Below are 11,506 nucleotides of genomic sequence, written 5' to 3'. Positions count from 1 at the left end.
TTGGCTCCATCTTACAAACTAAGACCTATTGCATTGCGCTATCTTAAAGAGGTCAAAGTCATGATGCTCACTCTAGTTCATAGGAAATATACTATGATTTAATCACTTCATCCAAAATCACAAATCAATGTGAGATTGACTGCTTTTCTTTCTTCATAATCATATGATTTTGGCTCCATCTTACAAACTAAGGCTTATCACATTATCTTTCTTAAAGAGGTCAATAGTCATGACCCTTACTCTAGTTCACAAAAAATATATTTATGATTTAATCACTTTGTTCACAATCACAAATCAACGCGAAATTGACTCTTTTTTTTCTTTTTCCCTTCACAATCACATGGTTTTGTCTCCATCTTACAAACTAAGACCTATCACATTACTCTTTTAAAGAGGTCAATGGTCACTCTAGTTCATAGGAAATATACATATGATTTAATTACTTTTGTCCATAATCACAAATCAACAGGAGATGATTGCCTTTTTTTTTTTTCTCGCTTAACAATTACATGGTTTTGGTATTATCTTACAAACTAAGACCTATCACATTACTTTTTCTTAAAGAGGTCAATAGTCATGACCCCCACTCTAGTTCACAAGAAACATCCCTATGATTTAATCATTTTGTCCAGAATCACAGATTAATGCGAGATTGATTATTTTTCTTTTTTCACAATCACATGGTTTTAGCTCTATCTTGCAAACTAAGACCTGTCACATTACTATTTCTTAAAGAGGTCGGTAGTCATGACCCTCACTCTAGTGTCACAAGCTGACAATTCCCTTGGCCACGAAATGACTCGTGCGGCGCCTGATGAGCGGAATTTGCCAAGCTAGCCTTCCTTCTTGGTTATTCCAGCGAACAACGGTGAATGCTCTTTTGTACGAAATCCTACCACACCTAGCTTCGCTCCGGCATCTAGTCCATCAAGTGAGATAGCGGATCTCTTTAGGCTCAATAATTGGTTTCGATCTACCATGGCCTTGTCAGGAGAGCGGCATTAGCTCATGACCAGTTTGTGTATGGGAGGCCAACTCCACTTTAGAGCTCCTAAGTGATATAATCTTTCTATCCTAAAACTCCTGGTACCAACCGTTTTGACACTACTCCCATGGACTAGTTGTATTTGTCCCACTCTTTACTCGATAACCCCACGCACCGCTTATAAGTGTCACGAGTACGGGAGGATTCATGGACTGTGACATTCTCCCCCACTCAAATTTACAATGCCCTCGTTGCGATCTATTTTGTCGCTTCCTTGCATCCCTTAACAATTGATGCAACACTTTTGGGATTTTACATCGAATGGTCATGCTCGTCCAACAAAACAGGTTTTGCTTCATTGGTAGCCTCTTTTGATCTCAGCTGCTCGGCCTTTCTTGGTTACCTGCGCTTTCTTTGGCAAGTGTGACATTTTTGGCCAACCGCATCTTTTGGCAGCACCATTTTTGCCTACTAAGCATCTTTGATCTTAGCCAACCAAATGGAGGTTATTTCCTTTTTGAAAATGTGGCAATAGACGTCTTCTTCGAATTCACCGATCGATCTAGGAAAGTTATCCCTATTCAGTGAAGATTTGGTTCTTCTCCAACTCCATATCAGTTTGGCGAGGAACCGACTTGTCCTAGCATCCATTGCCATCCTAAGAGCAGAGAGCTACGCTTCGTTTGAGCATCTTTTGCCCTGGTGATTCACTTTCCACCCACTAGGATTGGTACCACTAGTACTTATCAATTCGACCCGCACTAAAGCGAGAAGTTCGATTATTCGACTCACCCATTTACTAGAGGGATTCATGCTTTGATACAATTTGTCACGGGCCGACAGTTCCCTTGGCCGCGAAACGACCCATGTGGTGCTTGGCGAGCGGAATTCGCCAGGCCAACCTTCCTTCTTGGTTGTTCCAGCGAACAATATGGTGAATGCTTCTTCGTACAAGATTCTACCATGCCTAGCTTAACTCGGGTGTCTAGTCCATTGAGTGAGATAACAGATCTCTTTAGGCTCAACAACTGATTTTGGTCTGTTATGGTCTCGTCGCGGCATCGCCTCCCGACCAGTTTGTGCACGGGAGGCCAACCCGCCTTCAGACCTCTTAAGTGATATAATCTTTTTATTCTAGAACTCTTAGCACCAACCATTCTGACGCCATTCCCACGGATCAGTTGTGTTCGTCCCCTCTACATCCTCACTCTTCACTCAATAACCCTAAGCATCGCTCACAAGTGTCATGAGTACGAAAGGATTCACGGACCGTGATACTAGTCCACAAGAAACATGCCTATGATTAAATCCCTTTGTCCGGAACCACATTGACTGTTTTTTTGTTTGTTCACGATCACGTGATTTCTTTTCATACTAAGACCCACCACTTACTCTTTCTTAAAGAGGTCAATTGTCATAATCGTCACTCTAGTTCACAATAAATATACTTATGATTTAATAAATTCGTCAACAATCACAAATCAACATGAGATTGACTATTTTTTTTCTTCACCATCACAATATTTTGGTTCCATCTTACATACTAAGACCTATCACATTACTTTTTCTTAAAGAGGTCAATAGTAATGGCCCTCACTCCAATTCAAATGATATATACCTATGATTTATTCACTTTATCCAGAATCATAGATCAACTCGAGATTGATTGTTCTTCTTTTTTCACAATCACATGGTCTTGTCTCCATCTTACAAACTAAGACCTATCATATTACTCTTTCTTGAAGAGGTCAATAGTCATGACCCTCACTTTAATTCACATGATATATACGTATGATTTAATCACTTGTCTAGAATCACATATCAACGTGAGATTGATTGTTCTTCTTTCTTCACAATCATATGGTCTTGTCTCCATCTTACAAACTAAGACCTATCACATTGCTCTTTCTTAAAGAGGTCAATAGTCATGACCCTCACTAGTTCACAAAAAATACACCTATTATTTAATAGCTTCGTCCACAATCATAAATCAATGCGAGATTGACTGTTGTTCTTTCTTCATAATCTTCTGGTTTTGGTTCCATCTTACATACTAAGACTTATCACATTGCTCTTTCTTAAAGAGGTAAATAGTCATGACCTTCACTCTAATTCACACGATATGTACCTATGATTTGATCACTTTATCTAGAATCATAAATCGACGCGAGATTGACTGTTATTCTTTCTTCACAGTCACATGGCCTTGTTTCCATCTTACAAACTAAGACCTATCACATTACTCTTTCTTAAATAGGTCAATAGTCATGACCCTCACTCTTGTTCACACGATATATACCTATAATTTGATCACTTTGTCCAGAATCATAGATCAACGTGAGATTGACCGTTCTTCTTTCTTCATAATCACATTATTTTGGCTCCATCTTCCCCGGAGACTAGGCTCTCTAAACGGCTTATCAGCAAGTCAAAATCGTCGTTGCTCCTGATGAGGCTCAGCCTTGCGTATCTATCGTCATCATGGAAGATGCTCCCTCCTCTACCGAGGATTTTGGCTGCATTTAGGATCTCAATGCAGTTCCTGTCTTCCTCTCTCTCACATTTCACCCATGCATAAGCTGCCATAAATGCTCCAGTTAATTTGTGAAAAGGAATACAGCCAAAACGGGAAAGAGAGAACTCACATCGACACCCCTTGCAATTTGGCTACAGTTTCGCTGATGCGTAACATAAGAGAGATCCTCTTCTAAATATATGTCTATAAGATTGCAAAGGGCATTACTGGGCTATTTTTCAGACAAAAGCTGTGTGACACATGTTGTCGATAGAGAAACTCGGTCCACATTTTGAAAAGATTGCTACTGACGAATCATTGTACAATTATATCGATCTGTCATCTTATCACATTTGCTCTTCCCGTTGTAAATAAGTTATAGGGTTGTGGCAAGTTCTCACCTGGAGTTGGTTCCCTAACTTTCTGGAAATAGGTGCAGTTTTCAGGTGCTATTTTCTGGAGAGAGAATCTGTTCGACATAGACAGTGTCTTCCTCAGTCTGTCCCAACGTTTGGTCATGGTTTTGTATCCAAACTTGAATATTTCCCTCCCTCCATCTTCGATGATTACTTTCAGAAGCTTCATAGCTCTTAACTGAGTGTCCCTTGAGACGCCCATCGTGTTCAATTGCAGGAATGTGTTCATCCTTTGGTACACCTCTTCATTCCTTATGAATGCCCATCTGTTATAGCCAATGTAAACAATGAAAGAATTGATCTCCACTGGGCAAGCTAGAAGACTTTACTGAAAGCAATGATACAGTCAGCTGAATCAGCAACATCAAAGTACAATTTGAACCGTGAATATATAGCAGGAAACATCAGAATCTGGGGAAAAAATTAAGGGTTTTGGCATATTTACCCGAATCTGCTACCGGCATGACCAGTGAGCTTAGAGATAGTGAAGATAGTGAGGTCCTCATCTGCTGGGAAGGAATTCCGGTGAAATGTGGCCAGTAATAAGCGGTCGTGAATAGTTTTAACATTAGGGCCATGGAGAATGGCCTCATTCAACTGTCCATTGGGATTGTTCGGTGCAGTCACGAACTCGATGATGTCTCCAGTGGTGTTGGTTGCGTTCTTCCAATGCACCGGGTCTCCCTGAAAGCTGCAGTCTGCTGAGTCGAAGAACTCTGTTTGCATTTGATAAAGCTGTGAAGAAGCAAAACACCGATACCCAAATGGTGAAATTACGTCAAAATTGAGCGTAAGGATGGAGAGGACAAAACACAGGGTCCATTACAAGCTCACGAAAGGAAAAATGCTGACCGCATAATAGGGGATTGAGGCAACAGCTGAAGCAGGAAATGAAGAGTTGAGATGAGAGAGAGCATGGACAGCAGCATTGAGGAGTTGGGTAGAGCCAGCACCAAACAAAATGTATTTGTCGTCTGTGATGGCATTCCCAACCTGGGAGTGCAGCTTCCTGAGGAGAGACTCAAGTTCTTGGGACAAGAAGGTCTGGTCACTGAAGGAGTAGCTCATCCTGTGCCACCCCGCCACCACTACTGCACTGCTCTCTGCATGCTGCTTCCAGAATGGCTCCAAGAACAATGGATCTCCCCTGCAACCAAACAATAAAATAAAATTAAAGGACCGTGAATTAAGGAGATTTCCAAAAGAGTGGAAAATGCCGCTCCAAGCTTATACTATTACCAACACAAGGTGGTTTAAATTTTACGAGTTAACTCTCGCATAACCGAAGTGTGATAGCCTGACAGACCATGAAAGGCTGAAACATAAAAGCCCAATACGTGCCGAGTGGAAGAATGGTTCCGACCATAAGGGACATGTGCAGGTAAACCGCTGATCCATGAATTTTCAGAAAATGTGAAAGAACAGAGAATCGCGCTCAAGGCGAATGATAAACTGAGGTGAAAAGTTACATGTTCGTACCGTGTGTGCATCCTTAAAGAAGCACCCCTCTCATGAAAGGATATAGAACAACGATCTTTTACCCCATGAAAAGATGGAGAAAATTGTGGAGTTTCGGCGCCGGAATTGTATTCTCCCAGAATAGAAAAACAAGAATCAATTGAGTCCTCATCCATCACATTGGCATCCCACAAATGACAGAGAATGTTTCAAAGGGTCATTAGGAATACTGATTCAGTGAAACCTCATAAAATCCTTTTGTTTCAAATCCAATTCGGGATGAGACCATCAGCTATCCTTATTACAGTAACAGTTCAGTGAATTCTGCGCATGTTCCAACGACGTAGAAAAGGAAATAAAGGATTTCATGTCCTGTAGTAAATGATTGCCACGAGTTCAAATTAAAACAACAGATAATTGAGAATTGTCAGAGTGTTTCTTCCCCAAGGGGGTAGTCATGTGGCCGTTGTCGTGGCCCGACGAGATTAATTTTCTCGTTTGTTGGGGATTGATCGGAACGTAGAAAGTCGAAACTAACCCGTCGGCATTGGCAGAGCAAGAGGGCAAGAAGAGGGAGCAGTCCGGACCGCCGTAGCACGTGTTGCACTCGCAGGCCGGCCTCCCGTCGGCGACCGCCCCGTCGAGGAACGCCCTCCCGTGGCCCGAGCACTCCCGCGCCGCCGCCGACTCGGCCTCCGCCGCCGCCCTCCCGCTCCAGCTCAGGCCTTGGACGTTCACCTCGTCGCTGCTCCACTTCCACCTCCCCACGCCACGGCGACCCAGGTAGAGATTCACCCCGAAGAAGAGATTCGCGATCACGGAACACAAGAAGCACAGCTTAAAGATTGAGCCCTCTGATCTGGCCATGCTCTCGTCACCAAAACTCTCTCCCTCTCTCTGTATCTCCAAGCTCCAACCAAGAATATTTTCACACAGAGAGAGACAAAGGGTGGTGTGGGAGAATGAGGGAATCAAGGAGAAGAACAGAGCACAGAGAACGATGGGGGAAATAGTTTAACTCTTCCTCCTGCTGCGTGCTCACTGCTCAATGACGTTCCAACGCTCCAACCAATGGAAGACCGGCCTCGTGGACCATCTTATGAATAATTGATCCTCCTGACGCTCGTTGGAAAATTCAATTTGTGCCCAAAGAAAAAGAACAAAACGTACCATCTGCGATTTTTCTAATGCCATGTCGTCATGATACACGTCTGTAGAAGTGGATTTGTTCCTCTTTTTTTTCCCCTCTAATTGATTGATTGAGCATTTTCCATGCGAGTTAGGATTTTCGAGTATAATTTTTAGTGATGGAAGGTGATTCACGAAAATCCACGAGTTCTTTCTCTAAATCAACGTGGATTTGTTCCTTTTTTCCTCTTGTGAGCGAATGGGAGAACCCTTTAACCATAATCAATCACATTAGTTGGCCTTAAAATGACGATGATGAACCAAAATCAGTTCGATCACAGTTAGAACAGTTTAGAAAATAGGACACCATTTCTTTTTGTAAAGCTTAAACTTTTATGGGTGCTACTCTCTTAGGGGTCAGGTCTTCTAGAGGGGCCACTTTTGTGCATCACATTCTGTACTTTTATGTGTGGGTTGGTGCTGGATAGACATTCCTTGATTCTCTCGGTCTCTTTGATGGTAACGCAATAGAGAATCAGGGCAGGTAAGATTGTGCCTTTTCTTCTGTCATATAAAAAAAAAAGGACAATAATTTTCAAAGTAATGTTTAGCTCAGAAGAAAGTCTCTACTAACTCTGATTTTGGACTAACTTTCTTTTATGTGGAATAACAAGCAAGAAATAAAATCAAAATTAAAAATTAAAAATAGGAAGTCCTTGAATCACTCTATAAATTGATCCCACTTTGAGTCAATTATTAGGATACCGTAGTTTATTCATTTGTTTCATTGCTTTTCTCGATAAGTTTTTGAGGTTTGGTATCATCGGTTTCTACTTAGTTGAAAAGTATTTTCCTGTCGAAGCACGTGAAGCTGACCCTCCTATAAAAAATAACAAAAAAAGGAAAAAGAAATTGATTGATCAAGATGCGATGACGGTGTCATATTTGTTAGCTCATCGAACAAGTCACAGCTTGAGAAAATGACATGAAGGCGACACATTTTCCTTTTTCCTTTTGTTTTGTTTTGTTTTTTTTTTTGTCTCTCTAGTGAGTAAGGGTGCGCATGGATTTATTTCTGTGCTTTTTTTGTTCCTGGGAACAGAAACAAAAAAAAGTGTTTCCTAACGATTTTTTGAACAAAAGAACGCGTTTGGTAACGTTTTCCAATAAAAAATGAACGTAAAACTTGCGTTTGGTTAAATTTTATTATTCTTTGTTTCTTTTAATTTTTTAAACATTTTTTATTATTTTTTATTTTTTCCTTTCTTTTTATTTTTCTTTTTCCAGCGGTCCACCGGCCTCGGCGACCGACCGACGGGCGGCTGACCTCGCCCAGCCCACGGCGAGGCTCGCCGCCCACGGCGAGGCCGAGCCAGCCGTGTCGGGAGGCTCGGCCTCGCCTTGGCCGGGCGAGCTCGGGCTCGCCGGATCCGGCGAGGCCGAGCGTCGCCGCCCGGCGAGGCTCGGGTCGCGGATCAGGCGAGCTCGAGCTCGCCGGCCATGGCGGCCGAGCCTCGCCGGATCTGGCGAGCCCGAGCTCGCCCCAAGGCGAGGCTCGGCTCGCCGGCGCGGGCCACGCCGAGCCTCGCCTTGGCCGGGCGAGCCGGCCGCCAGATCCCGAGGCTCGGCCTCGCCATGGCCGGGCGAGCTCGAAGCTCGCCCCCGATGATCCGCGACCCCGAGCCTCGCCTGGGGGCGGCGACGCCTTCGACCTCGCCCGCGCCGGCGACGCCGAGCCGCCGGGGCCGGGGCGACGCCGGCTCGGGCCGGATCCGGGCGAGGCCGAGCCTCGATGTGCCGCCGGCCATGGCCAGCCGAGCCGGCGACAAGCCAAAGAAAAAGAAGAAAAAAAGAAGAAAAGAAGAAGAGAAGAAGAAGAGAGAGAAGAGTCGTTTTGTTCCTTCCAGAAGTGTTTTCGGAGAAACAACTTTTTTTTTTTTCCTATTCCGTGCATTAGTAACAAAAAAAAAAGTTTAAAAAAACGCAACCAAACGCGTTTCTGTTCTTTTTGTTCCGGGAACTTTCTTTCCGATGAAGTGTTTAAACACTTTTTGAGTGTTACCATGCACGCCCTAAGATTCGATGCCATATATTTTCATTTTTTACAATAAACGAGATTCCGACTCCGTGGCCATAATAAACTAGACGAAACATGATTCTTCTATCACTCACGTTATGATATTTTGGTGTACGATAACACAATGAATAATCCCACTTGAGTTGAAATTAAAAATTAATTGGGAAAACTTGATCTAATGTAAAATTTTAAATAAAAGGTAATAACCGAATTATGATCGAAGTAATTAATCATTTATATAGCATAAGAAGAGTAGAAATAGAGTTTTAGACTCATTTTTTTCGTGTAAAGTGTGACATTTCTAGATTTCTAAAAAGTCATTTTCTAAGAAAAATGATGATTTTTTGGTATTTGATTGAAACCTAAAAATAAATTAGAAAATGTAATTAGTTATTTGGTAAGGAAAGCATTTTCCTTCGCTCATTCCATTATTTTTCCTATATACTTAAACACTGTAAATCAAAACTTAACAAAACTCAGACTACACTCAATCTTCATCAACACCATACATATATTATCATGTATTCTTATACCAATTAAATACTCGTAATTATTTACACGAATTGAACGATAGAGCTTGCGTATTCGAGAACCATATACGCCGTTCTTACCGAGAACATCGGACACACATTTTAGTTTGTGTTTTCGGCCACCGCAAAATTTCATCATCAATTGCTAGCCAACACATACATTACCAAAGCCATTATGAGTATTCACAATACAAAAGTAGTAAGGGAATCAAAACAGAGAGAAATCATAACAAAAGCGAATATACAAATGACGATTTGGACACCCAATTTTGTTAAAAAAAATCTGCCAATGCAACAACAATCATGCATTGGACCACAAAAATCCACCTCTTGGACTTCCACTGCCAAACATTAAGCAACTTAAGCCACTAATCTTAATAAACGAAGCAGCCAAGTACAACAAACAAGCTGGACTAACAATACCTTGCGTGAATCAAAGCAAGATAATTAATAACCGTCGGAAGGATCTGCACTGCAATGTGGCCTCCGACAAGCACCATCGCTATGCCCTTAACAAAGCTTCATGAACCAGCAAGCAAGCTCGTTCCTTGTCATTCATTCACTTCGAATTCACATCATACAAATAAATAACCATTAAACCCTAAGGAGAGAGCAGACGATGTGGAAACAATTGCTTCGCCACGCCATGTTCATTCGCGAGTTTTTAGGGATTGTGAGCGTACTCCACAGAGAGAACACATGCGGTTCGAGATTGGATGGAGCAGATCTTTTATAGAGGACGACGGAGAACTGCTCCGAGCCTTGTGAGAACCTTGTTCTTGTTGGTTGGGTTGGCGCCTAAGTGAAATGAATTGCAGAGACTTTTTGGCTTGAGAGCTAGGGCTTTGTCTTAAAAGTGGGGAAAATGATTTTCACGATAAATTTAAAAGTATTTTATAGAAACATTTTCATGAAACAAATGAAACCTTGATATATATATAGAAAAGTGAAGAAAAGATAAGTACGCTGAAAGTCCTAAAAACTTATCACAAAAATGCAATGAATCCTAAAAATTTTAAAAAATATAATTGAATTTGAAAACTTATTTTATAAGTTTGAGTTTTAAAATTTCAAAAAGTATAGTCAAATTTTTAAACTTGTCAAGTTGGTGCAATTAGTCCCAAAAATTGTCGGCATTTTGCATTTATCAAGTTGAATAGAGTTTACGGAAAGAACTTGATTCCACGACTTGATAATTTTAAGAATTTGATTGTATTTTTTGAAAATTTTAAAACTCAATTATACATATAAAATAATTTTTCAGATTCAATTATATATTTTTAAAATTTTTATGTTTCAATTGTACTTTCGTGACAAATTTTAAGATTTGTAATACACTTATCCCCAATAAAAAGAAGGGAGAGAACGAATGGTCCTAAAATCCACTATTGCTTTGGGCTTTATATTGAGCAAACCCAATCGGCTCTCTCTTGTGGGCCTCTGTTCAAAGCTAAAGAAATTCAGAGAAAGCCCATTTTTTATTTAAGTAAAGAAGAAAAGTCATTTCAGAAAAATACTTTTAAGAAAATTCAAACAAAGAAATTAAACCCCGGAGAAAAGCTGCTTGTTTTGATTTCCGAGCCTCGTCCTCTCTCTCTCTCTCTCTCTCTCTCTCTCGAATTCGGGTTTGACCGAGCCGACGGCCGGCGCCCACCGCGCCGACGACGACCAGCCGCCGAACGCCGCCCCGTTTTCGGGGTTCTCGTTCCATTTGGAGCGGCGAAGTCGAAGTGAAGCAATTGGCATTCGGTAAGAATCTCCTGCGGTCGTTCTGTCGCCTCGAATCTCTCTTCTCCTTTTAGATTGCTGGCCGATTCGCGGCTCAAGATCGCCGGCGTCCACCTCGCGAGCTCGTTAAACCTTAGTTCCGATTCAGCTCTTGCGTTGATCAGGAAATTTGGACGGATTTGCTGTCGCGGGGGCTAATCGGTCTCTGGAATTCGACTTCAGTTTTTGTGGGCACGCTTGTTCTTGTTCTGGATTCGTGCTCGTCTTATAATCGCATGGTCTTCGTTTGACTGGGATGCCAGCATCTTTAAATTTCTGGTCTTTCTATATTTTCGAATGATGGGTAACTGATGAATTTTCGAATGAATGATGATCTGACCCGATCAATGAGTTTTGGGCTAAGCCAGGCTCGATCTTTTTCGTGAACCCTTCTTTATCATTTGACTAGAGAGTTATCTACGGATCCGAATCGATTTTTTGTTTGGGGATAGCATTTTGCTCTTCTATTCATTCTTTTTCCTGGAATTTAGAAAGTTTTAGCTTGTTTGATGACCGATGCTAGAAAATCTTCATACCTTGCTGATGGCTACGTTTTGGCATGTCGTTTTGGTGGCAGGTGAAAGCCATGAATTGGATTCAACGTAAGATCTACCTTTACAATGTCACCTT

General features: G+C 41.7%; 1 non-coding gene across 1 annotated transcript; it reads right to left on the bottom strand.

Annotated features, from left to right (window-relative positions):
• Positions 1-2,972: 2,972 nt before the first annotated feature.
• LOC104430559 lies at positions 2,973-6,466 on the bottom strand. Its single transcript, XR_005551797.1, has 5 exons — positions 5,913-6,466; positions 4,769-5,063; positions 4,362-4,651; positions 3,902-4,182; positions 2,973-3,564 (listed from the first exon to the last, which is right to left on the bottom strand). It is a non-coding gene; the product is annotated as a tryptophan aminotransferase-related protein 3 (transcript).
• Positions 6,467-11,506: the final 5,040 nt, after the last annotated feature.

Source organism: Eucalyptus grandis, chromosome 6, assembly GCF_016545825.1.
Source record: "Eucalyptus grandis isolate ANBG69807.140 chromosome 6, ASM1654582v1, whole genome shotgun sequence".
Classification (NCBI taxonomy): domain Eukaryota; kingdom Viridiplantae; phylum Streptophyta; class Magnoliopsida; order Myrtales; family Myrtaceae; genus Eucalyptus; species Eucalyptus grandis.
This window is presented reverse-complemented; position numbering and strand designations above follow the sequence as displayed.